Source organism: Crinia signifera, chromosome 1 (assembly GCF_055691185.1).
Source record: "Crinia signifera chromosome 1, ASM5569118v1, whole genome shotgun sequence".
Classification (NCBI taxonomy): Eukaryota; Metazoa; Chordata; class Amphibia; order Anura; family Myobatrachidae; genus Crinia; species Crinia signifera.
The window spans coordinates 177,523,230-177,535,424 of NC_139217.1; the positions used below are offsets into that span (position 1 = coordinate 177,523,230).

Genomic DNA, 12,195 nt, shown 5'->3' on the forward strand with positions numbered 1-12,195 from the left:
TATGGTAACTTTCACAAGACAATAATAACAGAATAAGAAGCCTTTTGCTGTGTTTGCAGGACTTGAATGAAGTAGCATTGTATTCTAAAATGGGCTTGTTTAAGCCTTTTTTTCCAGTATTGCTTGGAGCTGTGATTCAACAGAAATGTCCAACTACAGAAATTGTTTGTCTCATTACACTGCATGGATATCCATCCCCACCAGTAGCTTACCTAGAGGCTCACACTGACATTGTATCTTGATGTACATTTAAGAATATGGAACGATTCAGCATTTATTTATTGTTTAGCCTAAAAGGGACTGTATTGTTCAGTAATGACATTTCTACATCTTGCAGCAACACGCTTTATGGTAGATTTACTCAGGGCCGGTGCAAGCCCCCCGCCCGCCCCAGGCAAAAAAAAACCTGTGCGGCCCGCCCGGGGGGTGGGAAGGGTGCGGACGATACTTACTGCGGCACAGGGGGGGGTGCAGGCGATACTACGGCGGCCACTGAAATCCCCCCAGCAGGGAGCGGGCGGCGGGCATCGCGGGGGGGAGGGTACGGATGATACTTACTGTGGCACTGGGGAGTGGGGTGTGCGGGCGATACTACGACGGGTAGTGCCACGCTGAAATCCCCCCAGCAAGGAGCGGGCGGCGGGCGGCTGTGTTGATTCACGCCAGGCAGGATGGGATGGATGCTTTATGGTACCTATCTATGGTACCTCGGCGGCTCAGTACCGCCCTCCAGTGGCCGGTGCCCTAGGCAAATGCCTAGTCCTGCCTAGTGGTGGCGCCGGCCCTGGATTTACTACAATGACATTTTACTAAAGCGCATGATTTTTGCCATTCTGCTGTGCAACTGGTAAACCACGCAGCCAACCTGTATGTTTCATTACCTCTTGTTAGATTACTATATGCATTTATTATCTAACCTAAGCTACAGTATCAACATCTCAAGAATGTATCAATTATTTCATTGAAAAGTCGGTACTTGTTTCCTAGCACGGCGCCCAGATTTTCTACGTACGGCACCGTAAGCAAATCGCATCGCATCGCATGCGATTTCCTACTACATCTCAGGCTCTTGCACCATGTTGTAAGCTGAATACAATTTTATTTATTTTTTCATTCCCTGACTTTAGCTGGCTACCTGGTTGGCTCTTAATACACACTGGGCAATTTTCAGCTGAAGGTAGCTCACTTTTGGTGTTTTGAGCTACTTTCAGCACAAAATATGCTAGTGTGTATGGCCAGGAGATGAGCAGTGAGTGCTGATGGACACTCCCTCATCATCATGGCTGCCGCTATCTGTCACCCATTGAAATTGCGGGGCCGGAAAAAAATCTCTGTTTTTACAGTATGCACTGAGCGATTTTACAGCCAGCAATTTTCACATCATCGCTACTCATACACGCTGGGCAAAAATGCCTAGTGTGTATGCACCTTTACTCCTTGGCTTTAACTGACTATCGCTGCAGGTCTCTACTTTTCATTGTATTATACAATCCAAACCCTCAAGGGGCCTACACATGAAGCAACACTGCTGATCCCTCAGAATGCTCAGCAAGAGCACTCAGCACACAGAGATGTGTGCTGAGCGATTTGTCAGGGCTAATGCTCTGCGGTGAGAACACTGGCCCTGCCAGGCGATTAACTAGATTTCTCCAGCGTGCTGGTGAAATTGCTTAGAAAATTCCCCTAAATCGCTACATGTTTAGGTCCCATTAATTGATGGAATCCACTTAAGTCCATTTATATTTTGTGTACCACAAATAGAGATTTGTCCTCTATTATCTTATTGTAAGGTTTGTAAGAGCTAGCCTCATCTCTAGAATTTATCATAGGATATTCAAATACCTATCTCAGGGGTGTGCAATTATTTCAGCCGGGGGACACTTAATACTTCCAGCAGATATTTGAGGGCCACACTCCAGAAATAGGGGGTGTGGTCACTCAAAAGGGTGTGTGTCTTAGAATGTATTGTAGCACACCATGTACCCCTTTTACACATCATTCAACACAATAGTAGGCCCCTTATACTTGCCCCTTTGGAATCCTAGGGGGTGCTGGACGGGGTCCCGACAGTCGGGATCCCGACAGGCATTCACCCGACGTCGGGATCCCGACTGTGAAAACACTGACCGCCAGGTTCTCGACGGCCACCGGCTATTTTCCCTCGTGGGGGTCCACGACCCCCATATAGGGAGAATAGAATAGGTGGCTCGCGGCGAGCACAGCCGACTGTCGGACACCCAACTGTCGGACCCCTATACTACACCCATCCTAGGATCCCACTATTGTACCTGCCTTAGTGATAAGGAAAGTATGGGCATAAGCAATGCAGGAGGTAGCTCTCCCATGGTGTGTGTCTCTGTTTGAATGATAGAGATGGGCAAAGTGACTCACTAAAGAGAGCGAGGATCAATCGAGCTCTCAGTGAAAAGATCCGGTTCTTTGGGGTGTCTTACTGGCTCACTTTGAAAAAAGTATGCTTATTTATGGTTTGAGTGTACTAAATGTAGTATCTGTTCATTTTATTTACATTTCACTCAATTCTAGTAAAGCGAATTTCATACATTAATCTCAGAACAGTAAGCAGAACAGCTGAACACTGATAAGACCCCATATGCACCCGGCCGGACCCACTTGTACGATAAAGTCGCTAAAATTATTATCTCCACAACTTCAGGCCTCAATGTGTTCAACACCACACACACAAGTGTGTAAATTAAGCCAGACAGAGGGGACCGTTGGTGGGATTCAGCCGGTTCGCACCGGTTCTGCAGAACCGATACCTAATATAGTGTTCCCCCTAGGATTTTTTGGGGGCAGGGCGCCGCTGTACGGGATGGGGGCGGACCGGGCCCACCAACGTTATCGTTGTAGGTGGTCCCAGGCCGCCGCGTCACCAAAGGAGGCGTGCCCGGGCCACCGCGTCACCAAAGAAGGCGTGCCCGGGCCGCCGTGTCACCAAAGGAGGCGTGCCGGGCCGCCGCGTCACCAAACGTGGGGTTCCTGGGCTGCCGCGTCACCAAAGGAGGCGTGCCCGGGCTTCCTCCGTCTCGCCCCGCCGAAGTTCGTGAGCTTCCGGGGAAGCCTAGCGCCGCCGAGATTGCGGTGCCTGGAGCTTCCCCGGGCTCAACATTAGTCAGGCAGCAGGCTCTTTTAGCGGGGCGCTGCTGGAGGGGCAGGGCGCATTTTGCCCTTTAGAAATCGGGCAGGGCGCAGCGCCCCGCTAAAACAGCCTAGTGGGAACACTACTAAGATCGGTTCTGCTGAACCGGTGGCTAAGGAGCGCTGATGGTACTTGAAGTAGCTGTGACAGCCGGGCAGAGAGCTGTGTTCTGCCTGGCTGTATACTGAAAGCAGGACAGGTCCGCCACCGTCCGTGGCTATTTTGAATGCTACTGCAGCTGCTGGACCGCGAGCCAATAGGAGCTCGCGGTCCGGCAGCCAATAAGGAGCGGCAATGGGGGCTTCTTATTGGCTGCCGGCCGCAAGCTCCTACTGTCTATCGGTCCAGCGGGAGAATTCAAAATAGCCAGGGTCGATCCCCGCGCTCCTGTCTTCTGCTCCCCTCCATCCTGTGCAAACAATGTTGGCCGCACAACCCCTGACAGCCCTGAACATGAGGGCGGAGCACAGGAGAGGAGGGGAACTGAAATGGTTGGAGCGGGCGGGTGAGACCAGGGAGGTCATGTCTGGCGATCGCTGTACCCAAGGGTCCCAGCCAGAGAGAGATTACTTCACTATGGCTCACTTGGAACAAGCGCCCACCTTCCACCCTGGTGATCCTGTGGGGCCTGCTGCATGTAAGGGAACTCAACCACACAAGATGTATGTGTATATGCTGGTGATCTGTGTGTGTACTTTATACCATGTTCTATGTAAGTGTTTTTATATCAGTGTGCTGGGGACAGTGTGCTATGCGTTTATCTTGCTTCCTAGGCTTCTTTTCAATTGCAATCCACCCCCTGTATCGATCTATGCCCCCATATGATTCTCTGCCCATCTATGCAAACCTGCCCTCTATGCCCCCTCCCCCCACCCTCTGGCTATGGCCCCACCCTCCGTCTATGCCCAATCTGCCTCCCACTCGCCATCTATGCACCTCCCCTCCCATTTTCCACCCATTTGTCCACCTTTCTCCCACCTGTCCATCTATGCCTACCGCATAAATGTGTAACTGGCATCACGGCATGTAGCACAATGTGTAATGGGCATTACGGTGTGTGGCCTTATGTGTTATTGGCATTATGGCATGTGGCTTTATGTGCAATGGGCGTTCGGACATAGAACCTTGAATCCCACCACTGATGCCAGACAATGATGTAGCACATGGCTGTTAGTGGTCCACTGGTGTAATAGTTGTGATACACCAGGAAGTAAAGCAAGTGGGAGACACAGATAGATGGAGCCCAGCTCACTGGGGGCCAGATTCACTAAGCTTTAAAAGTGATCAAATGGAGAGTGATAATCTACCAGCCAATCAGCTCCTACCTGCCATGTCACAGTCTGTGTTTGAAAAATGTCAGGCAGGAGCTGATTGGCTGGAGGTTTATCACTCTTCATTTTATCACTTTTGAAGCTTAGTGCATCTGGCCCATGATCTATACTTCATGAATCTGGTGCTGTAAAATTTAAGTTAAAAGTACTACACAGCCCAACAAACACAGATCTAATAAATGAAAAAACAAACAAACGTGCACTGCCTATCCAAAGTCTGTGAGTTAGAATGTGTGGTTATGCTACACACCTTCTGTGATACTATGCTGCTTCTTAAATGGGTACACTCTTGTGAGCAGCAGCATCAAATCCTCTGCTGGGACCTGTGGTGCTTCCATCACGACTGTTCTGCAGCAGCCCTGCCCCTGTTGTGATGCAGTACTTAGCAGCTCCGCCTCCAATGCAATACTCTTTGGACTGAGTTAGTACAGCTCAGCTGCCACAGGTGGCAGTGCTGAGCACAGACATGGTGTGGATTGCACTTGTGGAGCTGAACTACAGACCTGAGTCAGCCAGTACACAGTTACTCTAAGCTGGGTGTGGTATGATTCACCGACAGTCGGGATCCTGACAGTCATTATCCTGACGTCGGGATCCCGACTGCCTGGTCTCAGACAGCATGGCCAGCGCAACAAAGCCCTTTGCAGGCTCGCTGCGCTCGCCACGCTGCGGGTATGGTCTATTCTCCCTCTATGGGGGTCGTGGACCCACCCCCACGAGGGAAAATAGCCGACGGCCGTCGGTATTTTAACAGTCGGGATCCCGACGTCGGGTTTATGACTGTCGGGATCCGACTGTCGGGATCCTGTCCGGCACCCCTCTAAGCTACCATGTGTGGCATTGTTGTGCTCAGGCAAATTCTGCATTCACCTTTTTTGGGGAGCAGTGACTTACCCTCTCTTTTAAGTGAGCCTTTCAAAATAATCACCTGGCGGCCGACCGACCCATCTCTAAAGATATAGAGGACACTCTGTGCGGCATGGCTGGGGTGAGACGCTGCAGCAAACAAGTTACAGGGACAGACAGCATGGCAATATGCCCATTATCAAGACAGAGCCCGACAGAGGGGTAATGCCTGGGAGTAGGAGGCATGGGGCCCAGGCTACATGACAGGTAATGCTGCTGGCCACTTACCTTCTCCTTGCTCAGGTTGCTCTGCTCCTATGCCTTGCTGTTTCCCCCTAGTGACTGACTGCAGGGCTCCTTGTGACGACAACGATGGTGGCAGCGTTGCCCGATCCCCCTGCCCCCCCAGCCATGCAGTAACAGAGCAGGGGGGAAACACAGGCCGGGACTTACTTAGTGACATCAGACACTGGGCGAGGTGGGGGCTCACCCAGCGTCTGACAGTGCTGTAACAGGTGGAGGGCAGCTGGCCAGTCCGGATCGGGTTTGCCTACCCCTGCCCTATCTCATGCCAGAGAATTTTGACAACTGTGTAGAACACTCACACTACCTATTTCTGTTTGTCAATCCACATGACATACTGTCTGTATACCATATCCATTAGTAGTGTAGCAAGTATATTGTAGCGAGAGTACTTTTTTCCTTAAATTATTTATAAGAAAATATTTAACTCTAATGACTAATATAAGGAATTAAAGCCCACTGTATAAAGGCTAGGGTGTATATGATGGGAGTTCTATTGAACATGGGATGTTGCCCATTGCAAGAATCTAGTTCTTATTTATTTAGCACCTTCCAGAAAACAATATATAAAATATGATTGTTCTCCTATAGCAACTTCTGGGGCCACATGTAATACGGCATGGGGTCGCCCACCCTGACATAATTATCCCCAGGCTCTTTGAGCCGATCCTGGTTGTTAAAATACAAGAGAAAGAATGGCTGAGGTTTACATGTATTTTAACAGCCAGCACCGGGTTCTTCGGTCACTGGGAGAGTGGGGATCCCCCCAAAAAGGGGACCCCCCAGGACACCCAAGGACCAAGGATGACACCAGCATACGGGGTATTAAAGCTGGCACTCCGCAGTCAAACCAATACTGAAATAAAAACACTGACAAGCACACCATGAAAGTAACATTTAATTAGCATAGATGCACATACACTTACATGCCGAAACAAACACATATTCAAACCTACTGCATGTTGACATGTAGATTGGTCCCCTTGTCCAGTAGAAATCCATTTACGATACTCACCTAAATCTATGGTACATCGGTCCTCTTCCTTCCTTGTAGGCATCCAAAGGGTTTAGAACAAAACTGCAGTTCTCATACCACTTTGACTGAGGAGCAAAATTCTGCTCCTCCGCACAAATGATGGGGATTCCACTGATCAACTGGGCCACGTCCCATAGAAGTCAGTGTTATGAAAATGACATTGACTCCTTTGATGGTAAACGGCACTTTAGCTTGATCGCAAAGTTATTTGAAGGAAACAAGAAATTTAATATGGGCCACCTTATTCATTTACTTTATTTAACATTGACCCCCAGCTAAATGAAAAGGGACCCCCGGCTGTGGCATTACCTTACTGACTGGTGGACTGGTGGTGGTTGTTAACGTGGGGGTTGGTATGTAGTAGGGGGACCCAAAACTGGGAGCACTCTAGAACACACTTCCCGGCGCTAGGCAATATAAGAAAAATTCTAATATATAGTAAAGCTGTATGATCAGGTTAGTACAGCTGCAGCATATACTCCTGTGAGTCTGTCCCGTCTCACACAGATAGAAGAATTGGGAAGGGGGGTGTTGGAGTTAATTACGCTGCTGTTTAGAACAATTAAATAAAACAATAGACTTTATATATAATAAATAAATTTATTTATTTTATTTAGTGGTTGTTAACGTGGCCATACATCAGAAAGACCTGCTTACAATCATGATTGTGTCCAACTTTCCCTTCAACTCCCTGAGAGTACTTGTTTTATTGGACACAGAATCTATTCACAATCCATCATACAATCCAGGTGCTGTATAAAACCAGTCATCTCACACTAAACAACCACTCAAATGACACTAGTTGTATTATTGATTGTATGTGCTAAAAAGCACATGCAATCTGCTCCCAATCCCAACTGATCAGATGTGCAGCACATCTGATCAGAGGACCAATCCTCCACCCCAGCGGGACCGCGCATTGCAAATTTGTGTGCATACGATGTGCACACAAATCTGTATACAATCCAGCATACAATCCTTCGGGATGGTATGATTGATTGCAATGCTTTTCAGGTGTATGGGGAACTCAGACATTTTTCCCTGTGTAATTTTACAATTAGGACCAGCTCAAAGAGCCTGTAACTGGTTATGCTGGGGAGTGTGGACCACCTTTTTTTATTTAACTTAGTCAAAAAAAACAAAACACTTTCCCTTTACTAAAAAAATCACACCTTTCTTTAAGAATCCCACATTATCGTTACTTAAAAATCACCAGAAATTGCAACAGAAATCAGTTCTGTTCTACCCTTAAAAATCTCATTACAAACCTAATGACATTTGTCCCACATCTTAAGTAGAACTCCCATTTTAGTAAATAAACACCAAGGTCTCTGTTATAATGTACCCTACTTAAGGGCTGTAAATAGTAGAAATAAGTGAATCAATTTGCTTTGTTGTCACAAATCTATTTGTCCTGGGTAAATTATTACTATTCATTGAAACCCTCCTGATTTTCAAATATACCTGTTTTGCAATTAAAAGGCCTTATTATACAAAATTAATTACAGTTTGTTTAATAAGACATTGGTAAGTATTCATTAGAACAAGGAACACATTTCCTGATTTTTATCTGCACTTTTTTATTGGTATTAAGTGCATGGCCTAAAAAGAACATACAAATCTTAGTAAGTAATAACTTCTACCTCCTGATTTGATTTCCTGTTTGGCTCAGTAATTAGTCCCTGTGGAGCCTGCAGGAATTCAAACCAGGTATGATGAATAGGTGTTTCTAATACAGACTGCTGCGCTGGAGAAGTGAGAATGGACATGCTGTTAGTGGACCTACTGCAGGTGCTTTTACAATTTAAAAGTGCAAGACAGCTGAAAAATAAAACTTGCAAATGAATTGCTTCACACAGTGTTGCTGATCTGTTCTTTCTGGTATGCTTTCAGCTTTCTTTGGTTGTTTTAATGATCGACTTTATACGACTGTACTAAGATTGTCTATAATGGCAGATCCACGGTATGATTGAGTATGAGCGGGATCGAGCCCGCAAGGGGCTTCATTGCGCTCCCCACGCTGTGCAGTCGGGATTCCGACGTCTGACTAATGACTGTCGGAATCCCGACTGTCGGACTAATATACCACACCTGATGGTGAAGTGATTCATATTTGGCTGCCGAGTTTCACGGCACCCAATTATGGACGAGCAGATCCATGTAGGCTTCTCTGTGTAAAAAGGAGAAAAAGAAATACATTTTATAAAACGACACCCGGGGGGGGTGGGGGGAGGGTAGCATATTACACATTTCTGTAGACTGCCCAACCATATTTACTGTCTCTTTGAAGGTATTTTGTGGGCTTTTCCCAGGGATGTCAAGAGAAATATTGGGCCCCGGTACAACAACTTCCCAGGCCCCCTAAACTCTAACCCTCCGTGACATACCTTAGATTGGGAAGCCAACAGTCAGCATTCCGGTGGAAGCATTGTGAGCGATGGTGGGATCCCAGCACGGGTCTGCAAACCACTGCCGGGATTCCAGTATTCCAACTGCATCACGACCAAAGTGCATATTGTAATATCTAATGCGGACCCTTTGCATGCTCGGGCCCAGATAATCAGTAGCCGCTCCCCCCCCCCCCCCTCTCAGCACAACTCATTACACCCACTGCCTGTGCCACGTGAGTAAGAACTCTCAAACAATCAGAGAGGATGAAAGATTGATGGGGTGTAAACCAAGAGGCTGGAGGCCTAGGTTATGGTATAAGCCAGGGTGGCCAAACCAGTCCTCAAGATCTACTAACGGTCCATGTTTCCCAGACAACCTCGCTGGTGCACAGCTGTAGTCATTACTAACTGTCACATTCCCCAGATCACCTAGCTGGTGCATAGCTGTAGTCATTACTAACTGTCACATTTCCCAGGTCACCTAGCTGGTGCACAGCTGTAGTCATTACTATTTGTCACATTTCCCAGGTCACCTAGCTGTGCACAGATGTACTCATTACTAACTGTCACATTTCCCAGGCCACCTAGCTGGTGCACAGCTGCAGTCATTACTAACTGTCACGTTCCCCAGACCAACTTAGCTGGTGCACAGCTGTAGTCATTACTGTCACATTTCCCATGTCACCTAGCTGGTGCATAGCTGTAGTCATTACTAGCTGTCACATTTCCCAGATCACCTAGCTGGTGCACAGCTGTAGTCATTACTAACTGTCACATTTCCAAACATGCTGTATTCATTCGTACTATAGATCCACAGGTTACCTGATATACATTTTATTTATTTATTTACAGGTTCTTATACATAAATTGTTGGTAGATCTTGAGGACAGGTTTGAACGCCCCTGGTATAAGCACTGGGCGGTATTCAATGAGGCAGATTCGCCAAGTTTTATGGCGAATCTGTGTTTTTTTCGTGTGTGCCGGCGATTTTTGGAGCTGAAAAAGCGAATCACCCTATTCAACGACCTCTATTCGCCGATGACGACCGGCGAATGAAGCACCAATCGCCAAATGTTATTCACTACAAATCGCCGGTTTTTGTCTATAGGAATTTTCATGGGGATTCGCCGGTAGTCGACGGGATTCGCCATGAATCGCCAAAAGTGTATTCAATGAGAAGTTGGCGATTCTTATTTCTTGTTTCATATCGCCGTTCCTCACCGAGTGTCCCTCGTCATCTTTTTATGGTGAACTTTGTTATGAACCTGTGAAATAATTGGTTTTAAGTGTTTAATTTCACTCTGCAAGTGTAATCTAATATTATTTGCTGCCCTTGTGTGATTTGATGGTTGTAGAAGTGCTATACAAATATATATTTAATTTTTTCTGGTATTTTTTTTTTCTCCCACAATGCACTGTTCTTACCCATGGTGCACCTCACTTACCCATGATTCTCCTCCCCACCTCACTCCTTCGTTTGGCCTTTGAGGAGATTACACAGCTTTTGCAGTCTGCTGTATTGGAATCGTTTTTTCAGGGTAATTTGCAGTTTTCTTGCATTTCACTGCAATTTCTTACAGTACTGAAGCTGTTTAGGGAAACGCCGGATTGGCTGAGAATCGCCGTTGGGGGCGGCGATTCTCAGCCACGTTGAATAGGGTGACACAGCTAGTCCCGGTGACTCCCGACGAATCCCTACGCGTGGCGAATCGCCATCAAAAAAACAGCGAATGGCTGGCGAATCTGAAATCAGAATCGCCGTGACCAACGATTCATGTCATTGAATACCGCCCAGTGTCTTAAGTGCCTGAATGCCTGCTGCTTATCCTGTGGCTGGACAAACTGGCCCCTATCAATCAGCTATAATGATTAGAAGCAGCGCCGCCATTTTATTTATTTATTTATTAACAGTTTCTTATATAGCGCACACAGATTCCGCAGCGCTTTACAAAGCATAATTAGGAGCAAAAAAATATCAAATTACAGTACAAGACAGTTTAGGACAAGTACATGGTAAATATGGATATTTGCAGCAGGGGACAGGACACTGAAGCAATCATCAGGGTGGCAGAGGTTTATATATTCTAAGAAAGGCACAAGAGGAGAGAGGGCCCTGCCCGTGAGAGCTTACATTCTAAAAGGGGAGGGTTAGACAGACAGGGGTGACACAGAAGGGAAAGAAGTGAGCATAAACAGTAGGTTAGGATGAGAGATGGTCAGGTTTTATGCAGGAGGGTGGGAAGAGGTCAGCTTAGTCTTTGATATTTTAAATCTTAAAAAGCGCTGGGTCATCCAGGAGTAGATAGCAGAGAGACAGTAGGAGATATGAGTGAGGATGGAAGGAGAGAGATCTGGAAAGGAGCGGTAGATTTTAGTATTATCAGCGTAGAGGTGATAGCGGAAGTTAAGTGAGCAAATAAGCTCACCCAGGGAGGACATATAGAGATACTGTAGAGAAGAAGAGGACCAAGAATAAAATGATGGGGGACACCTACTATCAATGGAAGAGCAGAAGTGGTGAAGTCATTAGAGGTACAGCTGGGCATTTTCAAAACAGACAGTGCAAATACAAGCATTAACAGTGATACTCAAAGTTTTAGCAGTTGCAGAAATGGTGATAAGCTGGATGAAAAATAGAGTCAGATAGCCAGGAGTAGGATGTTGTGAGTATGAAGTGAGCTCACTCAAAGCAGTCCCTTGGTTTTCTGAGTTGCTGTAGTTTCTGTTTTTCTGAATCACTTTGATATCAAGATGTTAAGTTGGTTGGCAGTTTCTGTCCAGTTTCTGTCCAGAATAAGTCCAATCTTTAATCTATGTAACTTTTTTCTCCCTACTTAAAAATCTTCCTACTTTAAAAGCTGACAAAATATCAATAGTCAGCTTTCAGTAGTCAGACAGGCTGTGTCAGCCTAGTATTCTACAAGGACCCAGGTTGTTTCCCCCTCAGGGTAATCTGCAGGTGTTACCTAGTTACTCCTGCAGTCAGACATGCACAGCATATTTTATTAGGGGGTGCACCGTCAAAGGGGTGTGTCTAGCACCACCTATTGGGCGTGTCTAGCATTGCCCATTGAGTGTGTCTAACACTGCCAATCATACGGTATCCGGACTATTTGTCTACAACAAGAA

General features: G+C 46.6%; 1 protein-coding gene across 1 annotated transcript in view; it reads left to right on the plus strand.

Moving 5' to 3' along the window:
- ELOVL6 (ELOVL fatty acid elongase 6) overlaps positions 1 to 12,195 on the plus strand; it is an 82,897-nt gene that overhangs the window by 36,732 nt on the left and 33,970 nt on the right. The gene's annotated exons all lie outside the window — the stretch shown is intronic.